Source organism: Pipistrellus hanaki (genome assembly GCF_964339955.1).
Source record: "Pipistrellus hanaki genome assembly, chromosome: 1".
NCBI lineage: Eukaryota > Metazoa > Chordata > Mammalia > Chiroptera > Vespertilionidae > Pipistrellus > Pipistrellus hanaki.
This window is the reverse complement of record NC_140503.1, coordinates 143806033-143827574: the sequence shown is the minus strand read 5'-3', so window position 1 is coordinate 143827574 and position 21542 is coordinate 143806033.

Genomic DNA, 21542 nt, shown 5'->3' with positions numbered 1-21542 from the left:
TGTGCAGGAGGCAGCTGGTTGATGTTTCTCTCTCATCGACATTTCTAGCTCTCTATCCCTCTTTCTTCCTCTCTGTAAAAAAAAAAAAAAAAAAAAAAGGTGTATGTTGTCTCACAAACTATAAATAATAATGACAATAAAATAATAATAGTAATTAGTATCAATAAAGAACTTATTATGTGGTAGTTATTTGCTAAGCATTATGCATACAGTACTTCATTTATCTAAAAACTAGAGGCCCGGTGCACAAAATTTATGCATGGAAGTAGGGGGGTTGGTGTCCCCCAGCCCAGCCTGCACCTTCCCCAATCTGAGACCCCTCAAAGGATATCCTACTGCTGGTTTACAGGGATAGAGCCTAAACCAGCAGTTGGACACCCCTCTCAAAATCCAGGACTGCTGGCTCCTAACTGCTCACCTGCCTGTCTACCTGCCTGATTTCCCTTGACTACTCTGCCTTCTGGCCTGCTCGCCCCCAACTGCCCCCTGCTGCTGGCCCTCAAATGCCTGATCCCCAGCCAGCCTGATCACCCCTAACTGCCTCCCATGCATTAGATACATTAGATAGCATTTATTTACTTAGAAAATTTCCTGGCAAAATTAAGACCCAGTTAATCCTTTTGATTGTAGCCATCACTGGCGACTGCCTATCTAATAGCCACTCCCCTTGGTTCTTGCCAACAGAACACTCACTGGTTTTGATCAGGCGGCTACATGCCTAGTCCCAGGGAATGAGTTATGATCTACCTAAACCAGTCATAGAAGTTTCATTCTCTTTTGCTCACGGTGGGGCTAGGGCTGAGACTCAGCTTTTGCCTGGGGAATGAGAAATCAAGGAAGTTTGCACAGGACTCTGGGAGGCTTTCCCTTCGCAGAAAATAAAGACATGCACGAGGAGAAAGCTCTTTTTGCTTCTACCCCTTTTCTTCCTGCTTAAGAACCTTTTATTTGAAAAAATGTACTGCCTAGAGATGTGTTGGTCACCTTGTGGATATGAGATGTGATATTGCTGGCATATTGTGAATAGAGGGTGGTTTCTTGCTTATGTCACAAACTACGAAACACCACCGGAGTTATGTTACACGACTCAGACATCACCTGCCATTGAACTTCATGTAAATTAACAATTGTCTCTATTAGTGGGGGTTCTTAATAACTTGTAGGCAAAGCATTCCTGACTGATATAGTTACCTCAGGGGAGTGGACCGAAGGCACAGGAAGGGAGAAGAGTGTCTTATTTTTCATTGTGTATCTTTCTGAACTGCTTTAATTTATCTTTACCGAGTCTGGCCAACACTTTCAAAATTATAAAGCAACTAATTTGATTTTAAATTGCATTTCTGAATAACTGGTATGTTCACTTGGGGAAAGCTAAGAGCCATCATGTTTCCAATAGTACTCCAACTCATTGGCCCACAATCTATAATACCCAGATGCTCTTTCCACCAATACACACACACACACACACACACACACACACACACACACACACACACACAAACACACACAATCACTTGGAATATTTGAACAGTTAGATAGTTTTAAATTTTAACGTTATTTTTTTTTCTTCTTTCCAAACTTTTTGTGAGCATTGTGTGCCTCCCAAACAATGTAAGTATCAGATGAATCTCCTTAGCATGAGTTTGTAGGGGAAGAGCTCAGTATTCCTACTGAGATTTACTGCACTCCCCACAGTTTTGTTCTGAAGCAGCTGGGTGGGAATGCAGAGTTGCTTCCACTAGCTGAGCCTAACAGCACTCAGTAGATACTTCTACCGGGTGAATATGTTGACCCAGATGAGGTAGAAGGCTGAAGCATCAGAGAACATCAGCTAATGTGCCCACCAGAGCTTCTCCTGGTGAGGAGAAAAGGACCTTTTATCTTCATACAACCCAACTGATGCTGACATCCATTTAACACTACCAGCCAATGAGAAAGATTGTATTCCTTATTTGGGTGTACTTGTGCAGGATTTCTGGAGCCGAGGCTTGCCAGGGAATCCATTATTTCCTTCCCATTTCTCCTTTGAACTCTAATGTCTCAGGCTTTATGAAGCTGGTACTTGTGCAACTAATGCATGGAGAAATGACAAGCTACTGCACCATGAGCAGCTGACATCCCTGTGCTCATCAGCGATGTTCAATTATATGGAAAGAGTGGAGAATCAGACCAAGAGAATGAGAGCTAGGTCAGTCTTCATACTTCCTTTGTGAACCTTCCCAAGTAGCAATCCTGGAATTCAGGGTCACATTTTCTTCCTTCCTTCCTTCCTTCCTTCATTTTTCTTTCTTTCTTTCTTTCTTTCTTTCTTTCTTTCTTTCTTTCTTTCTTTCTTTCTTTCTTTCTTTCTTTCTTTCTTTCTTTCTTTCTTTCTTTCTTTCTAATATGTTTTTATTGATTTCAAAGAGGAAGGAAGAGGGAGAGAGAAATAGAAACATCAAGGATGAGAGAGAATGATTTATTGGCTGCCTCCTGCACACCCTACACTGGGGATTGAGACTGCAACCCGGGCCTCCTGGTTTACAGGTTGACGCTCAATCAATGAGCCAAGCTAGTTGGGCGACAAGATTTTCTCCATGTGTTTATTATGCCACCCTCTATACCTGTTTCATCACCAAGATCCTAAGTTTACTGAGGGATAGAAACAAACATTTGAACAAAGGGAGAAATTAAAAAATCAATCATTTAATGACAAATGATGGAATCCCATGTCTCCATGAGATATTTCTCCTCCAAATTTTTTGTTCACTTGTACAAACAAACTTTTAGGGATTTAGATGAAATAGCTATGAGTATATTTAGAATATTTGATTTATTCATTTAGATACCCTCATCACTTAAAATTAAAAATCTAAAAGTATAGATTAGCTTTAAAATATTTATTTTGTCAACATTGAAGGAAAAAGAATTATTTAAACTCTTCCAGCACAGCTTAGACATCAGTATCTTTGTCATCTTTAAAGCTAACGTTTGTCATCTAACAAAAGCAGACATGCACGTGCTTGAACCACGTCCAACATGGCCAGGGGTGAACCTGAGGAGGGGCAGTGAAGGATTAAAGAAGACAAAGAAGAGAATACAGCTGGGGCTAGGTGGATCTTTTGTGCTGGATGAGGATACAGAGAGACCCAGCCTGCAAGCCAAAGCTTTATTTTATAGCCAGAGCACACAAAGCAAAACAAGGAAAGTGGTCAACATGTTGACAATGCTCTTGCTTTGGCAGCACTTGCTGCACCTCCCACAGCCCATTAGCTACCTAGAAAGGAACTAGGGAGGACTATAAGGTCAACCTCAATTATGCTAGGAGGGCTCTCCCCTCCAAGCTGGGACTTCTTTGTGGCCCTGCCACAGGTCAGTCCAAGGCTTGCTCCTATGGCTGCTTTCTACATGTGTTTTTTTTCTGTAGGCGATTTTACTTAAGAGGAATAAGGTAACTGAGACCCTGGTGCTGGGCTCTGAGGAGAGATCAGGAGGAAGAAGCTGGTTCCTTAGCTCACACACCTCTGGGTAAGGCACTTTCTGACATCAGCCCCCTGAGTCACACACACACACACACAACACACACACACACACACACACACACACACACTCCAGTTGTCCCTTGGCTGAGAGGGACATTTGGTTGAGAGGCCATTTGAATGTCCTGATTTTACCTAGTTCTAGCCAGGACTCTTTACTTTTACTTGTAGAAGGTGCTATAACATATTTATTCTTAGCTTCAGTCTTTATCCAACCAGCCGAATATTAATGGCTTTAAGACCTTTTCCTGATAAGAAAATCTTCAGAATCCCCAAATATAAAACAGCATTTCTTTTACCGTAACTTTAATACTACTAGAGCACACAGAAGTAGAATAGTCTTTATGTTGTTACAGTTGTGTAATCACACTACCTCATCTATGCATCTCCTTTAACTAACAAAACAAAATAAAATAAAATGAGAGTTTAGTGAACAAGGCTCTATAGCCCATATATTATCAACTACTTTCTCCTCTTTTACAAGAGAACGTGGGCTGTCATATGGTAACAGAGGGTATAATTTAGTAATGATGGGGTGAGATAATCTCTTTCCCCACCCAACATCCCAGCATGCTCCTAAAAATGTTGCTATTAAGTTGCATTGCACTACCAGGAATTCAAACAGACAATTTCTTCTGCCCTGGTAATATGGGGTGTGACAAACAGGGTGGATTTTGGAATCAGTCATACCTGACCTAGAAGCCAGACTCTGCCCCCTACCAGATTAGGTGAGGTACTCAACCTTCCTAGATCTTGGGTTCTTCATCTGAAACCAGAAATAATACTGACTTAACAGGGTTGGGTTTTTTTCTGGAAAAGTAAATGAAAAATCCTGTTTATTTGCCCAACTTTCTTGCCCTCTGCAAATAAAAGACAAGGAATGAGATTATGCTAAGTGTTAATATCCAATCAATACAGATACATTTTCGTTCCCCTCTTGAAAAATGTTACCTTTAATTAAAAACTATAATTGGATTTAAAGAAAAGTATCCTCAAGTGTTATGACCATATAAAATATCTATTTTCTTAGCATTTCTTTAAAAATGACAATTACTGCTCAGCCAGTGTGCCTTAGTTGGTTGATCATTGTCTCATGCACGAGGGGGTCTCAGGTTTGATGCCTGATCAGGGGATAGGCCCTGGGTTTCTGGCTCGATCCCCAGTAGGGGGCATGAAAGAGGCAGCCAATTGATGTTTCTCTTTCATTGATGTTTCTATGTCTCTGGCCCTCTCCCATCCTCTCTCTGAAATCAATAAAAAGCATTAAAAAATAAATATCACTCAAGGTACACACTAAAGTTTAATGTTAAAGGATTCAAACTCAAACAACAGTGACATAGTGACATGGAAAATGAATTTCAAAAGGAAAAAATATCAATCACACATGCTTCAAACAAAATAAAGTAGACAAAAATTAAAATTTTAGTTTTAATTATACCTGAAAAAAACACACACAAAAATAATCCAAGTTCATAAACCTTAAAAAATATTTGCAACTATGTAGCCAAACAAATGATGTTTTTCTTGAATTTTAAAAATTAGAGTAAATATCCCTGGCCAGTGTGGCTCAATTGGAGGTTGCAGGTTTGATTGCCTGTCAGGACATATCTATCCTGCGGGTTCAATTCAAGGGTTTGATCCCAGTCTGGGTGTTTATGGGAGGTAGCCTATCTATGTTTCTCTCTCTCTCTCTCTCTCTCTCTCTCTCTCTCTCTCTCTCTCTCTCAAAAAAAAAAAAAAAAAAATGTCCTCGAGTGAGGATTAGAAATAAAAATTTTGATGTAAACATTCTAATATTTAAAAGTTTGCATATTCTACATTTTAATTTAAAATTTATTAATAATAATTCAGTATTTTATTAAAATGAGAATATTTTGCAATTCAGCTATTCCACTGCCAGAGATAAATTCTAATCCTGAAAAGATGGCCCTCAGAGGTGAACGCAAAGCAGTGAATTACAATTCTTGATACCACCCGGGCTCCAGAATATGGATAGGGCAATGACTTGGCTCTAAGCTTTTATCTTGTTTGGGGAGATGGTGGCAGCAAAAGCTGTCTGTCTAAAAAATTATTTTTATTATTATTATTTTTATTAAATGTATTGGGGTGACATTAGTTAATAAAATTATATAGGTTTCAAGTGTACAATTCTATAATACATCATCTGTATACTGTATTGTGGGTTCACCACACAAAATTAATTCTTCTACTGTCACCATTTGTCCCTCCTTTACCATCTTCTACCTCCCTCAACCCCCTTTTCCATCTGGTAATCATCAGACTATTGTCTCTGTTTATTAATTTTTGGCTTTTTTTCCTCTTAATCCCTTCACCTTTTTTACCCAGCCCTCTACCCCTTCTCCTCTCTGGCAGCTGTTATTTATAAATCTGTCTCTATTTTGTTTGTTAGTTTACTTTTTTCATCATATTACATATATAAGTGAGATCAGATGGTACTTATCTTTCTCTGACTGCTTTATTTCACTTAACATAATACTCCTAGGTATATCCATGCTGTTACAAACATAATACTTTGCTGGTACATCCATACTGTCACATATATTTGGATCTAACTCCAGAAGTGAAAATTGCTGGGTCATGAAGCAGTTCCATTTTAATTTGTTTTTTTAGGAAACTCCATGCTGTTTTCCAAAGTGCCTACACCAATCTGCATTCCCACCAACAGTACATGAGGGTCCCCTTTCTCCACATCCTTAACAACAGTAGTTGTTTTACTGATGGTAACCATTCTGACAGGTATAAACTGATAGAGATAGAAACATCAACGATGAGAAAGAATCATTAAGTGGCTGCCTCCTGTACACCTTCTGGGGACCAGCCTACAACCTGGTATGTGCCTTCACCTGGAATAAAACTGTACCCTCCTGGTTCATAGGTTGATGCTCAACCACTGAGCCACACAGCTGGGCTCATTGTGGTTTTAATTTGCATTGATGATTAGTGCTAGTGAGCATCTTTTCATCTGTCTATTTGCCATCTGTATGTACTCTTTGGAGAAGTGTCTATTAAAGTCTTTTGCCCATTTTTTTTTTTAATGGTTTGCTTGTTTTTTGGTGTTGAGTTAAATTTTTATTATTTATTCCTTATCTGATTTATAACTGGAGAATATGTTATCCCATTCCGTAGATTGTTTTTTCATTATTTTTGATGGTTTTCTTTGCTGTGCAAAAACTTTTTAGTTTGATGTAGTGCCATTTGTTTATTTTTTCTTTTGTTTTCCTTGCCCTAGGAGATATGTCAGAAAAAAATATTGCTATGAGAAATGTCTGAGATTTTACTCCTTTGTCTTCTCCTAGGATTTGTATCATTTCCAGTCTAACATTTCAGTTTTTAATCCATTTGAGTTTATTCTTATAATAGAGGCCTGGTGTATGAAATTCATGCATGGGTAGGGTCCGTAGGCCTGGCTGGCAATCAGGGCTGATGAGGGCCTTCTGGCTGCTGCCAGGGCCTCCCTTCCTCGGCTGCTAGCTGCTGGCCTGGGCTTGCCTTCATTCCGCACCACCCCCTGGTGGTCAGCACACATCATAGCGAGTGATCAGTTTCCCTGTTGAGCTCCCACAGGGACAATTTGCATATTGAGCTTTTATATATATATATATATATATATATAGATAGATAGATAGATAGATAGATAGATAGATAGATAGATATAGATATAGATATAGATATAGATATATATAGATATGTTGTAATAGGTGATCTAGTTTAGTTTTTTTTTTTTTTGCATGCATCTTCTTAATTTTCTCAAAACAATTTATTGAATAGACTGCTTTATTCCATAGTATGTTCTTGCCTCCTTTGTCAATATTAATTGACCATAAAGGAGAAATTTTATTTCTGGACTCTCTATTCTGTTCCATGTATCTATATGTCTGTTTCTATGCCAGTGCCATGCTGTTTTGATTACTATGACCTTGCAATATAGTCTGATATCAGGTGTGATTCCTCCTATATTTTGCTTCCTTTTTAAGATTGCTGTGGCTATTTGGGTGTCTTTATTTTTTGGTCCCATATAAATTTTTGAAATATTTGTTCTAGTGTTGTGATACAAACCATTGATATCTTGATAAGAATTGCACTGAGTCTATAGATTGTTTTGGATAGCATGGGCATTTTAATGATGTTAATTCTTCATATCCCTGAACACAGTATATTCTTCCACTTATTTGTACCTTCTTCAATTTCTTTAGTGTCATAATTTTTCAAGTGTATCATTTTATATCTTTGATTAAATTTATTCCTAGGTATTTTATTTTATATAAAATTATAAATGGGATTATTGGCTTAGTTTCTGATACTTCATTATTGGAGTATAAAAATGTATCTGACTTCTGGATATTTGTTTGTATTCCATTACTAGCAGACCTCCTGTGCAAGCAAGGCACCTCTAGTCAGGTTCACAGGAAAGTGGGGGGAATGGCCTCCACACCAAAGGTACACAACAGTCACTGACACCCCTGCATCTTCTGTGACCTCTATACCCTGGTCCAGGCAGCTGATTCCTCAGCAAGGTGTGAGTTCCACAGGGTGGGGTGACCATTAGTCGAGAGGTTGTGGCTATTGCACTCCCTCAGGCCGATGCCATATGGAGGGAAGTGATTCACCCAAGAAAGATGGCATCTGTGATGTGGGAGAGAAACTCAACACAGGGATTCTGGTGGCTGCCTTCAGCTCTCTCCCCAGAGCTGCAAACCCCAGTCTTTCTTCACACAATTCTAGCCCACTGTGCCCTCCATCTGTTGGAGCTCAGGGTCAGTGAATGTGAACAAGATTTTGTGTGCTGGCCCTTGAAGAAGGTACCTGTATCTCCAAAAGATCCCTGCCTCTTTCTGATGGACAGAAGCTCCACTGCTTTTCACAGCCAGGTGTTATTTGGGTGCCTTTTCCTGGTTCTGGTGCTCTGGGGTGGGGAGCCTGGGGTGGGGTTGAGACCCCATGCTCCTCAGGGGGAACCTTTGCAGCTGAGGTATCCATTCAGAATCATAGTAGTCTATAGTGGGAGTGGGGCCAGCTCTTTTCTTAACTCTGCCATTTTACCATTCTCAATGTGGCTTCTTCTGTAAGTCCTTGGCTGTAAGACTGACTGTTCAGCTAGTCTTCAGTTGGTTGTTCAGATTGCTTTTTCTACATTTTAGTTGTAATTCCATTTTTGTTACTAGGAGGAGGTGAGTGTAACACCCACCTATTCTACCACCATCTTCTTGATCCGGGACCTGCTCTGATTTAGAAGCCAGTTCACCCAGTTAGGTAAAGAGGTCAGAGAAAATATGTCAAATACTACCCTCTGCTAACTCACCTGAAATTTTTCATACTGTCACAGTCAAGGGGCGTTTTGCTTGAAAATCATGTATTGGTAATTATTTATTGCATGCACCTGAATTGAATATTCTCTGGTGAATGTATCACATTATGTTGATATTAGATACAAACTTCATTGGTGTTTACCCTAAAAATCTTTGGTGAATGTTCACATGTGTCACTAAAAGTTTTTTCTTTCAATTTTTCAATTTCACTTCATTGGTGAGGAGTAATTTATGAGCTTACACCTCACTGAGTGGAGAATAATTTACATATATATTGAATGTCCTCTCCCTAGCCCCCACACACACCTCTTTTAATGGCTTTCCCCCAAAGTCTGTCTAATATTTGAACTTGTCCTTGGTAGTCATTTAAAACATGCTGAAAATTCTAGGGCACTGAAGCACTGGGTCCAGATTTCTTTCCAGTTCTCTCTCTTTTTTAAAGAACACCCTTCTCCTTCACCCAACACAAGCATCAGCTGTGAATCCTTCAGGTTGTAGAACAAACAACCTGAATAACCAACTGAAGACTAGCTGAACCACATAAACCCAGCCCTCCTTAATTAGAAAAGAGGTCGACACTTGATCCATAAACCAGCCAATCTGATTATTTCTTTCTTGAGATTTTAACTGAGAGACATAGGTCATAGGTCAGGTTTGGTCCCTGGAGCTGCAAGGTCCTGTCAAATGAGAGACCATGACAGCCATTGATGGCCATGCATGTGAGAGCACACAGACAGCCGGTCTGCAGAGAGAGGCCGGATAAGGCAGGGGAAACAGAAAACCGTATATAAGAGAACATGCAGCCCCAGAGAAAAGCTGAGCTGATCCTGAAGACTTTTCAGTTCCCAGGTTAATTTCCCATGATGCTTCACGGTCCTTCCTCTCTTAAATTTGATGAGGAGCTGCTGTGTAATAAATCCTCTTTGTACTGGAAGTATCCAGAGTGGGTTTCTGTGTCTTGCAACTGAATGAGCCATAAGACAGAGTGAAACCATATTTGTATATATTTTTTAGAAATTCTATGTGTTGAATTCCATTCAAAGCAAGAGAGTATTTGATAATGTCATCTTTAAAGTACTTCCATCCAAGATTTGTGGATTCATTCTTCTGAGACTACTGACATTTAAAACTGGATGTTAATCACAGTATTGGATTAGATATATATGGCCTTAGAGAAAGTCAGACCATCATATTTTGTAATTCAATTCCTTTGTAGAGAGTGATCTGTAAAACTTATGACTCATTTAACATTCACCCTATACTTTTCAATGTGAAGATGCTTCGTTTTCTTGATGAAGAAGAATGATAGCAGTTGAACTGCTTTCCCTTCTTCCTGGCATCTGTTAGCATTTCCCACCTTCCCCAGGCAGCAGCCCTGTTCTTTTCATGGTGATTTTCTCTTTCTAAACAAGCTCCATTGGCTTTAGCTTTTTTGTTAAGCCTCAACCAATCGGGGACTCAGCAAAGGACAATTCTGACCTAAAGTCAATTCCTTAACCTTTTAACCTAAGGGATAAGGTAAGAGTAAAATGAACTTGAGAGGATACAAAAATAGGAAAATGAAAAATATCTGGTAAAAACAAATAGGGCGGAGAAGGCTTGGGGAGGGTGCTGAAGCAGGGTGTAGGAGGTCAATGGGTGAAAATGGGTGACATCTGTAGCATATTTTCAACAATAATGATAAATTTATTGTAAAAACATAAAATGTCTTAGAAAAACAAACAAAAGATGGGGTAAATAGATGAGTTAAGAACTCACCTTGTGGGGAAAATAAGTGCCTGCATAGGTTCTGAAAAAAGTCTGTAGAACTAAATGGAACAGCTTAAGATTTCCTCTGTGATCATTTGCCTTTTGTCAGCATCTCCACAAATACGGTCTTTCCCAGCCAAGGTGTGTGCTGATTGAACAGTCACAGTTAGGACGCTTCCAAGCTTGCCCTAGTGGACACAGACCACTCTCTCTGCCTTGATCTCTCTGGTTAATGAACAATCGTAGAGCAAGATCAGTACCTCTGATGGTTACAAACAGGCTGTGAAGCCAAACTGCCCAGTTTTGGATGCCAGCCCCACCATTTAATGACATATGACCTTGCAACTGACTTCACCTCTCTGTGCCTCAGTGTTCTAGTATGTAAAATGGGATAATACTGGTATCAGTCTCATGAGAAGGATGTGAAAAGTAATGCGTTCTGATGCATTGTATGTACTCCATCAAGTCAACTATGACTGTTAGGGTTGGTGCTGTTAATATTGTTTGGGCAAGTCACTAGGCTCAGGGCTTGGCAGTATGAGGGTTAGTAGAAAGTTGAGCTGTAATCCTCCCACAGGCAGTTTACCATTTCCACTGGATGATAGGGGGTTAGAAGCAAGGGCCCTGAAGTCAGGCTTTGCTTCCCACTAGCTTCGTGACCTTAGCCAAATGACTTAACTTCTCTAAGCCTTTGATTTGTTTATCTAAAGGCGGGCATAGTAATGACCTACCACATCAAGATACTCAGCAGGATTAAGAACCAAATGAATATATATTGTCATTAAGTAAATGCTCTAAGAATTTTAAAGATGAGTGATGCTTCCTCAATTTCCCCAAAGTAACTTATGATAGACAGAAACACAGAGTAAAATAAAGCAAACCCCAGTCCAGTTGCCTGTGTTTTACACACCACCCTGTGCAAGGAAGAACAGCCAACACATTTTTGTCTTCTTTTCTTTGCTTGCTTTAAGAAGATGTCTTGTCTCCATCATGCTTGGAGCTCATGATGCTTTTGAAATTGGTAGCTTCGTATTTTTCAAAAATTTTGGAAAATTCTCAGCCATTAACTTTTTATAGCTTTACTAGAGGTCTAGTGCATGAAATTCATGCACTCAGGGGCGTGGGGAGTCCCTCAGCCTGGCTTGCACCCTTTTGAAGTCTTGGAGCCCTCGGGGGATGTCCAACTGATGGCTTAGGCCAGTTCCTGTTGGACATCTGGCAGTCGGATATCCTTAGTGCTGTCACGGAGGCAGGAGAGGCTCCTGCCACCGCCACTGCACTTGCTAGCCATGAGCCTGGCTCATGGCCTCTGACTAAGTGGTGCTCCCCCTGTGGGAGTGCACTGACTACCAGGGGGCAGCTCCTGCATTGAACTTCTGCCCCCTAGTGGTCAATGTGCAATATAGTGACCAGTTGTTCCACCATTGGGTCGATTTGCATATTAGCCTTTTATTATATAGAATTCTGTCCCATTTTCTCAGTCCTGATTTATCTCTTCTACACAAATATACATATTAGATGTTTTCACCTGTCCCATGTGTGTCTTACACTCTTTTGTGTATTTTTCATGTATTTTGCCTCTGAATGATTCCACCTAGATATATCAGTCTGACTTATCTGATTCTTTTCAACTGTATGTGATCTATTATTAAACTCAATCACTGAATTCTCAATATCAATTATGTTTTTAATTCTAGAAATTCCTTTCTAATTTTAATGTCCTATTCTCTGCCAAAGTTCTCAATCTTGCCTTTTCCTTTTTTAAATGTAAATAATTAAAAAAAAATTCTTTTTGAAAAACTCCAATACTTATGAGCCTGCTTCCATTCATCTCTGTTTTATTTTCAGTTTCATCTTCTTATGTGCTCAGTACATTTTAATTGATTGCCAGACTTTGATATAAAACATTCAGAGATAATTTGTGGCCACAGGCGATGTTATTTTCCTCCAGAGAGTGTTCGTTTTGCCTCTGGCAGGCAGCCGGGCTGGGGCAGGAGCAGATGCAGATCACCTACCATCAGGCCCTGGTGTTTGTGAGCTGGTTTGCATCCAGCAGACTCTTCCTCCTGGGGTTTACTCCCTCAGGACTCCAGCAGGACACCTGGGGAGTCTACCAAGTCCCGCCCTCCTTGGCACACTCTGGACTTGAGTTTTTCTTCCCTCGCCTCACACATCTGTTGAAAGCTCTGCTGAGGAGCCACCTCTCAGTCTCCACTGCCAGACCGGCAGTTGCCTGAAGAAGAAAAGCAGGACAATCTCAGGCTCAGTTCTTTGGGCTCCCCTGTGTGTTCATATCTGGAGCCCAGGAGCCAGGTTCCTCACCAGCTACATAGCTTTCCTGGTTCTCAAAGAGAGGGTTTGCTCAAAATATCCTCACCCATCATTGCCAGAAGCAGAACTCTCGACCGTGTTTCTGTTGTACATCTGATGACCTTACTTTTCAGATCTTAGGCAGCATGCAGATTTCTATACAAATAAGTGAGAGGTTATAAAGCAAACTTTTAGTGGGAAAACGAGTTTTAAAGACATGAGTAGGTCAATGGGAAAGGTTTGAAACATCCCTAAGGGGATCCAAAGCCTTACCACCGGTGGCAAGGCCAACATATTCTTTCATGTCATGAATCATATTATCAATACTTTGAGGAATCTTTTGAGTGACCCTTTGGTTTCCTGGATGTTACTACAGTCCTTGGGAACCTTTATTTCTGAACTTTTAGGTTTTCATCTCCTTTTTCCTCACCCATCGTAGGGTTACTTTGATGAATGAAAAAGATTGATCCATTATCCTTAGGTTTCAAGGTGATGATAATCTGTTCAATGTTTGTTTGTTTTTTAAGAAACCAAAACCAAATTAAATGACTACTAGGGATAAAGCTGCTTCACTTAGAGCTGGAAAGATTGACTAAGGCTTACATGTAATATGGTACAAAACACATAGGGTTATGCAATAGATACCTATTGAATTATTTACTGAAAAATGAATCTCTCTTCTAGACGCTAAAGAAATGTGAGCCGATTGCACCCAGGATTGGCAGGATCAAGGAGACGTCTCCTCTCCCCCTTGGCAGGGAGCACTTGGCCCTGCTCCTAGGAACTCAACCTCGGTATCAGATGCAGCCAGGGATTTCTTTAGACTTGGCATGTGTCACTGTCATCTTTATGTCACTAAAACTCATAAACTCTTTATGTCTCAAGTCCAGGTGAACTTCCTCCCTTTCTAGAGGCTTTAATTGGCTGTTCTGTTGGCAGAAATCATCCCTGTTGTTGAAAGACAGGAGCCTCTGCTTCCAGCCTCTATCACAGTAAGAGACAGGAAATCCTTCTGCGCCCCCCCAAAAAAAAATTGTTGGTAGGAATGCAGCCATGGCCTCACACTCTTTCCTATCTCATATATTGTGGAAAGAGACAGAGGTACAGACCCTCCACAGCTTTATATTGAGATATGCCAAAGCATGGGCTGCTATCCGGATCATAAGTGTTGGGAGTTACACTTCCTCTTAGGTTAGACTTACTTTTCCTAACAGCTGCCATTAATTGAATGTTTTCCTCATACCAGGCCACTTTAATGATGTCATTATATTTTAACTCAGTATATTTTCCCAGCGACTCCTCAAGACACATGTTGGTTTTACATCGTCTTATGAGATGATCAGTCAGATGTGGCCATAAGAGGATCCAGGGGACAGGCTCAGGAAGAAACATTTTACTTCACTCACAAGGTCCTAGAGAGAGAGGCACACACATCACGCAGGGCCATGGGGAGGACGACAGGGTGGGCAGAGGCAGGAGACAGATGGGGTGGGGTGGGGTGAGGGACACTCCCCTTTCCATGGGAAAGGCAAGGCAGGACAGGGTAAATGGTTTAGAATTGGCTACTTTGAATCATTTTTTGGTGTTCCCTAGTTGTCTGGTACCTAGCCCTGGGACAGGGAGGCAGAGGAATATTGCCTCTGAAACGCACAGGCCTGACAGAAGAGGGATGGCCCTAGATTGGTTAATTTGCATATCAAAGTCTTGCCGAAGGCCGGGTCCTTTGTTCTTCCAGGGTTGTGGTTCCCACTGACTAGTTGGCAGCACCAGGGCAGGGAGTCATTTAGTCAATGTAGGTGGTCCTGAGATCAGCCTTGACAAGGAAAGGAGAGAGACAGATACACTAATGTAAGAGAAAAACATTGATTGGCTGCCTTCCCCTACATGCCCCAACTGGGATCAAACCAGCAACCTAAGAATGTGCCCTGCTGAGAATCTACAACCTTTCAGTGCATGGGATGATGCTCCAACTAACTGAGCCACATAGGCCCGGGCTGGGTTTGCTGCTTCTCTGGCCCCCTTGTAGCTTTCCCCTTTAAGAAGGTCTACCCCCATGACTTACAACATGCCAGGGGAGGAAGGCCAAGGGAGGGTCTGAACAAACCACATGACCAGAGATATGCTTGGGGAGGAAAGGTCACCTTGGGGGTGAGGTCCTGGTGTTCCCAGTTTAGCCCATTGCTAGGCACCCAGGGCTTTCCACCTGGTGACGTATCGTCCTTGCTCTCATCTTGTCTGTCTAAATGCCTACAACAGTACCACCAGTACAAAGATGAAATACGTATTTATTATTATATCACAATGCCTCAGATGATAAAGCAAAGAGAAATTCAGAAAGTCAGTGAAAGCAGAAAAAGAACACACAGGCTAACTAACCCACCACCCTCTTGTGGCTGAATTTAACTCTGTGCTTCCTGTTAGGTGCTTTAAATATGTATATTTATATATTTTATATATTATGTTTTGCATGTTTATGTACAATACTAGAAGCCTGGTGCATGAAAATTCATGCATTAGAGGTGGGGAGGGTCCCTCAGCCCGGCCTGCCTGCTCTCACAATCCAAGAGCCTTCAGGGGCAGGAGGAGACCAATGATCAGGGGAAGGTGATGCCCCCATCACGCCTCTGCTGCTGCCACTGCCGGCAGCACAAGCCTCGGTTGGCCCTGGTTACCTGAGCCTTGGGCAGTCCTGGGTGGCTGGGCAGCTGCCATCTGAGGCTTGCCTGCACCTCGGGTTGGCACTGGGCAGCTGAGGGGCTGAGGGGACTGGGGGACTCTGGAGGCAGGCGCATAAAGCGATCAGACCCGACTGGTTGTGGGCCTGGCCTTGCTGTGCGCCTGCCGCTCTGGTGGAGCTGAGAGAATTGGGTGCCACCATCTTGTGGCTGTGGGCGCCACTATCTTTGAGGTTGGGACAGTCAATTAGCATATTATCTCCTTATTGGCTGTGGGCACCATCATCTTTGCAATGATGTAGTCAATTAGCATATTCCCTCTTTATTAGCTAGGATGTAAATTGTCTTTAGTTTTAAGTAAACACAACTAACAAACAAAATTCAAATTATTGGGAAAAATAATGGCAAATGCATATATTAAAAAAAAAAACATTTTACTAGATTTTATTTTTTAGAGAAATTTTAGGTTCACAGCAAAATTGAGTTGAAGGGACAGAGGTTTCCTATATATTCCCTGTCCCCACTCATGCATAGCCTACCCCATTATCAGCATACCCCATCAGAGTGGAACATTTTGTACAACTGATGAACCAACATTGACATATTGTAATCACCTGAAGTCCATAGTTTACATTGGAGTTCGCTCTTGGTGTTGTGCATTCTAAATGTCTGACAAATGTTTAATGGCATGTAGCCATCATTACAGCATGATACCAAATAGTTCCACTATCCTAAAAATCCTCCGTTCTCTGCCCATTCACCCCTCTCTCTCATTAACCCCTGGTAACTACTCACCTTTTTACTGTTTCTATAGTTTTCTGATAGCCAACTTTTTCCCTTCTTTTTTTTTTTTTAATATATATTTTAATTGATTTCGAAGAGGAAGGGAGAGGGAGAAAAACAGAAACATAAATAATGAGAGAGAATCATTGATCAGCTGCACACCCATACCAGGAATCAAGCCCAAAACCCAGGCATGTGCTCTGACCAGGAATTGAACTGTGACCTTCTGGCTCATAGGTCAAGACTCAACCACTGAGCCACACTGACCAGGCTTGGCAGCCATTAAAAAAAAACACCAAAAAACAAAATAACTTGAAGTAAATTTTCATTTAAAAAAATATGATGGAAATAGACAATAGGGGGTAAAGGCCTAGGTGGAGTGGAAACTGGGTGGAAGGGGGGCAATGAGGGAAAAAGTGGAGACATCTGTTATACTCTCAGCACTAACGATAAAAAAATAGAAGACAATTCTTTTTTCAGAAGAAATCATTTCTTGCCCTAAATTTTGTTAGAAACTACTTACTTTATGAGATCAAGATAGATACATCAGCCGTGGATGGCTTGCTCAATGGTTAGAGCTTGGGCCCTTGGATTGAAGTGCTCAATTCCTGGTCAGTGGCTCATACCCTGGTTGGGTGCATGCGGGAGGCAACAGTGGATGTGTCTCTCACGTGGATTCTCTCTCTCTCCTCCCCTCCTCCCTCTCTTCCACTTTCTCTCTAAAGATCAATAGAAAAAATATTCTGCTCTGGTGAGGATAAAAAAAGAATCGCATTATCAGGTAACATATATAACAGTCTTCCCAAAAGTGCAGGAGCAGATCTTAAATTGAACTTTATCTTGTAACAAACTCTTCCAGGTTCTAAGTTAAATTCCAAGAGACTAACTTGATCCAAGGTTTATTTTGGGGAAATCCAGAGGAGCTGCTGCATATCACAACCCATGTCTAAAACTGGCTTCCATAAATATAATTTATTTTTAACATGGATTTCTATAAGCACTAAAGTTTTGCCTAAAGAACTGGTCTTCCATGTTGTTTGAGAGCACATTCATGTTTTAGAATCCAAAAGAATAGGTTGATATTTTATTATGAAAGGTGAAAAGCTTAACTAGCACTTCCCCCAAGAGTATTTTAGGCAACTTTGAATTTGCTCAAATACTTTCATAAAAGCTCAAACTGAGATTAGTGATTCAAACACAGCATGCCAAAGCTGGTTTAGGCATGGAAAATGTTAATGCAAGCGTTGGAGTTGCCTCCCTCAACACTGAAAAACCTCCATGGAGAAGCATTCATTCCCAGCAGTAAAACTTTGCCTTGAGGATGGAGTCAATTCTTGCTGACCACTCGCTACATGTGTCACGGGTCAGATAGGGAATTTTATACATTTACCTAATTTAAGTAGATGAGCTATAGGTCAAGAATTCCCAGTGAATATATTAAGTTGCTGTTTGATGAAAATCATTGACTAAATGAATTTTGGAGAATGATTTTCAAAGATAATGATTTTCTTTTCTTTTTTGTTGTAATGTCAATTATATGAAGTTTTCTCTCTGGTAGTTCTTAAATATTAACTTCTCTGGCTTCTTGAAACCATAGCAAAGATAATACTAGGTATTTAATTATAAGCTGCCATTTTCCTCTTTGGCACGTTGGAAAAATGCATGTTGCAAGTTCTCTTGCAGTTTAGTTGGAGCCTTGTAACTAGGCAGTGGGACGCCATAAATCCCAGGACTAGTTGTCTTTCTCTCTCCTTTGTCCAGTGGCTCTGTGGCTCTGTGAGTACTCCAAGAAGACACACCAAACAATGCAAGGAGCTCAAATTCCTGAATAGCTAACTGGCAAAGGATCCCAGGACAGCTTCCACGCTGCATTAGACTTTTCCCTAACTAAAGGAATTTGTATTGTGTTAAGCTAAAGGTATTGGGGGCGATGTGTTAAAGCAGCTGGCTAGTGTTACCACTCCTTGCATTGTAATACTAAAAATGTATTGCCAACCTAGAACAATCTTTCTAACTTTATGCATAAAAACATGAAAACTTCTTTAAACTTTGTATCAGAGCATTAAAAATTAAAATGGTTGAAAGGTAGGAGATTAAAATGTAACTCTATTTTATAACTCTTGAAACTGCTTTCTAATTTGTTGGTCAGCCATTGGTGTGAATTTCCATTCTCTAGGTGAAAATAAAATAGAATCAGAGTCCTATTAAATAAAGTCTTCCATTGTCTTTGGCAGAATTATTTGAGAAACACCAACAGTAATAGTTGTGCCTGAAGCTCATTGGTTGCCCATTGTGTACTGTATTAAACCAAAGAACAAGTCCTTTAGTTTATAAACACAAAGCTAGCATAAAAGTTGAAGAACAATCTTTTGAGTTGGTAATTTTTAAATTGTATTTTAACTTTTTCATATGGGTGTGTGTTTACATATTTAAATTACCACCTTTTGTAATTATCTTAATGAATATTCTTATTTTTTTCCAGTAAACTTTTAAATTATTATTTCTAGTTACATAATCATATCATCTTAGAGAACTTTACCTCTTGCTTTCAAAGAGTCACATTTATTTTGTCATCTAATTGCATCAAATATTATTTCTGCAATATTATTTTAAAAAGTAGTGATATGGGCATTCGCATCTCGTTCCTGACATTAGTAACAATTCCCCCAGTGATCACGTTATACATTATTTTGGCTTTTAATGTAAGATATACATCTTTTTATCTTATTAACAGGTTAAAAAAAATATCAAGGATCCGTAGTACTGACCATAGACTCTGCAGCAACCTATGCTTAAGAAAACATACAGAACATTCACACTCACAAGACTATCACGGCTGCATGTGGCACCGGTTTAACTCAGAAGAATACAGGACAGGGACCACAGTGTGCGGGCACAGTAGCGTCAAGCATTCCTCGTCTGTGGAACTTCTCACACAGCAGAACAGCTCAGGTGCAAGATGAGAAGCTCTTTACACAGGTGTCAGACTGCTCCAGCTTAACCACCTCACCCCCTCTGGAGCCAGCATCTCTTGTGACACCACCATAGGCATAGGGTCCAAGGTCTTTGCATGTAAGAGCCACTGAACTCAGGTTGGTCCCATGCTACGGCCTGCCATCGGGTATATTTGCTTCTCCTTGTCTACCTGCAGTTTACCAAGCAGGGGTCCATTTTTACCAGCCACACAGTCCACAACCCACCTTATCAGGTTGCCAGGGGAACAGGGCCAGAAAGTTAACATAGGTCACATTCTCATCCAGAAGGGGAAGGGGTGATGTTAACCCTTTGCCCACACAGAAGTTTTCTGTCAACTTGATTGTAGGATTCTTCTAATGTATCCTTACACAGCACTTGGTAATCATTTATTTAGATCTTCTGCACTGATATTTCTATGGGAGATGAGCTCTCTCTGTGTGTGTGTGTGTGTGTGTGTGTGTGTGCTGCACATATGAAAAGGCTTTTTCCACCCAGGTTTAGATAGCAATAATTGGTAAGCATTCCTATTTTTCATATTTTATAAGAATTTAAATAGTTTTTTAAATGATCTATTCTTTGGCAGGATGATGTGCTCCAATTGTGGGATAACTATAGCTACTGTGTACAGGCTGGAAAGCTAGTAACACTCAGGCTATTTTGTAAAATCATGTGGAAGGCACAACATACATCTAGATAAAGTGAATATTGGTGCAAAACATGAAAATGTTGGCTGCTCCTTGTTGCTTTTAGGAAGGCATCTTGAGAAATAGATGAGCTCAGGCTAGAACTGGCTGCTTTGCAAGCAGAAATGAAAGAAAATGAGAATGTCCAGAAAGTGCCCCCTCTTCCCTGGGGATTGAACATTAATGTAGATAAAGGGATCCGGGTCTTGTGGCAAGGATCAGAGTAAGGGTGGCGCCCTCCCGAACAGCCCTGTTATTTCAGTGACTCTCAAGGTGGCCTCCATTAAGATGAAAGGGTGAGGTACGGACACATGGTAGCAAAGAAATAAAGCAGGCTTAAAAACCAGGACCAGGAAAGACTTTGCCATTGGTTATCTGCACAAAAAACTGACTGGAAGCAATTAGATCAAAAGCCTATCCGGGTTTTAAGGATATTTTGTAGCCGCAGAAACCTTGAGTCTGGCCTGAATACGCCTGTCTCTATTAGCTCCTTAAAGCAACACTCGGGACATTGCAGTTCCAGCAGCAGAAAAAGAACCGGCGGTGATATACAGCCCCCAAGGAAGGCATATGTTCCAACAGTCACTTCTGATGTGGCTACGCAAGATTAATGGTCAAGGCGGAGAAGCAGGGGTGACCTGACTGGCTGCCCACGGGCTTCCTCCACTGCAGAGCAGAGAAACTCCATCATTCTTGCTCAGCTGGGAGTCAGAATTCCTGCGAACAGCAGCTGTGTGTTCCACAGCCTTCTCCTAGCTCAGTGGTCGGCACACTGTGGCTCCAGAGCCACATGTGGCTCTTTGGCCCCTCAAGTGTGGCTCTTCCACAAAATACCGTGGTTTGGGTGAGTCTATTTTGAAGAGGCAGTGTTTGAAGAAGTTTAAGTGTAAAAAATGTGACTCTCAAAAGAAATTTCAATCCTTGTACTGTTGATATTTGGCTCTGTTGACTAATGAGTTTGCGGACCACTGAACTAGCTGATAAGAGTTTTTAAAGCAATAGTCCTATCCTGGGCTACTACTGCCTTGGGGACAAGGGGGAGCTTGCTTCATCCTTAGCATGACAATAGCTAAGAAAACTTGATAGAGAAAACACATCTCTCACTCTCCTGCCCTGATACCTCCCAGCCCTCCCTACATTCAGTCTCCGCTCAAGTGTCACTTCCCCAGGAGTGATCAAATCACCCAATCTAAAATCATATTCCACCATTTTTATCACCGTATCCTTCCTTTATCTTCTCTTTACACCTTTACCCTGCCTTCATCATGCCCATTATTTCTGTCCCCCTACTGCTGTGTCAGCTCTTTGAGGCCACAACCTTGTCTTGATCCCAGCTGAATCCCAGCACCCAGAAGTGGCCAATGCATTGCAGGCTCTCAACAAATATTTGTGAGGGGGGAAAAGACTAAATAATCAAGCGCTTCAATCCCCAAGTGTTTGAAGTTGTGTTTGTTTGGTTTTATGTTGTTGCTTACTTATGTTGTATTGTGACCAGTGATAGATAATTATTTGTGTGAAAAT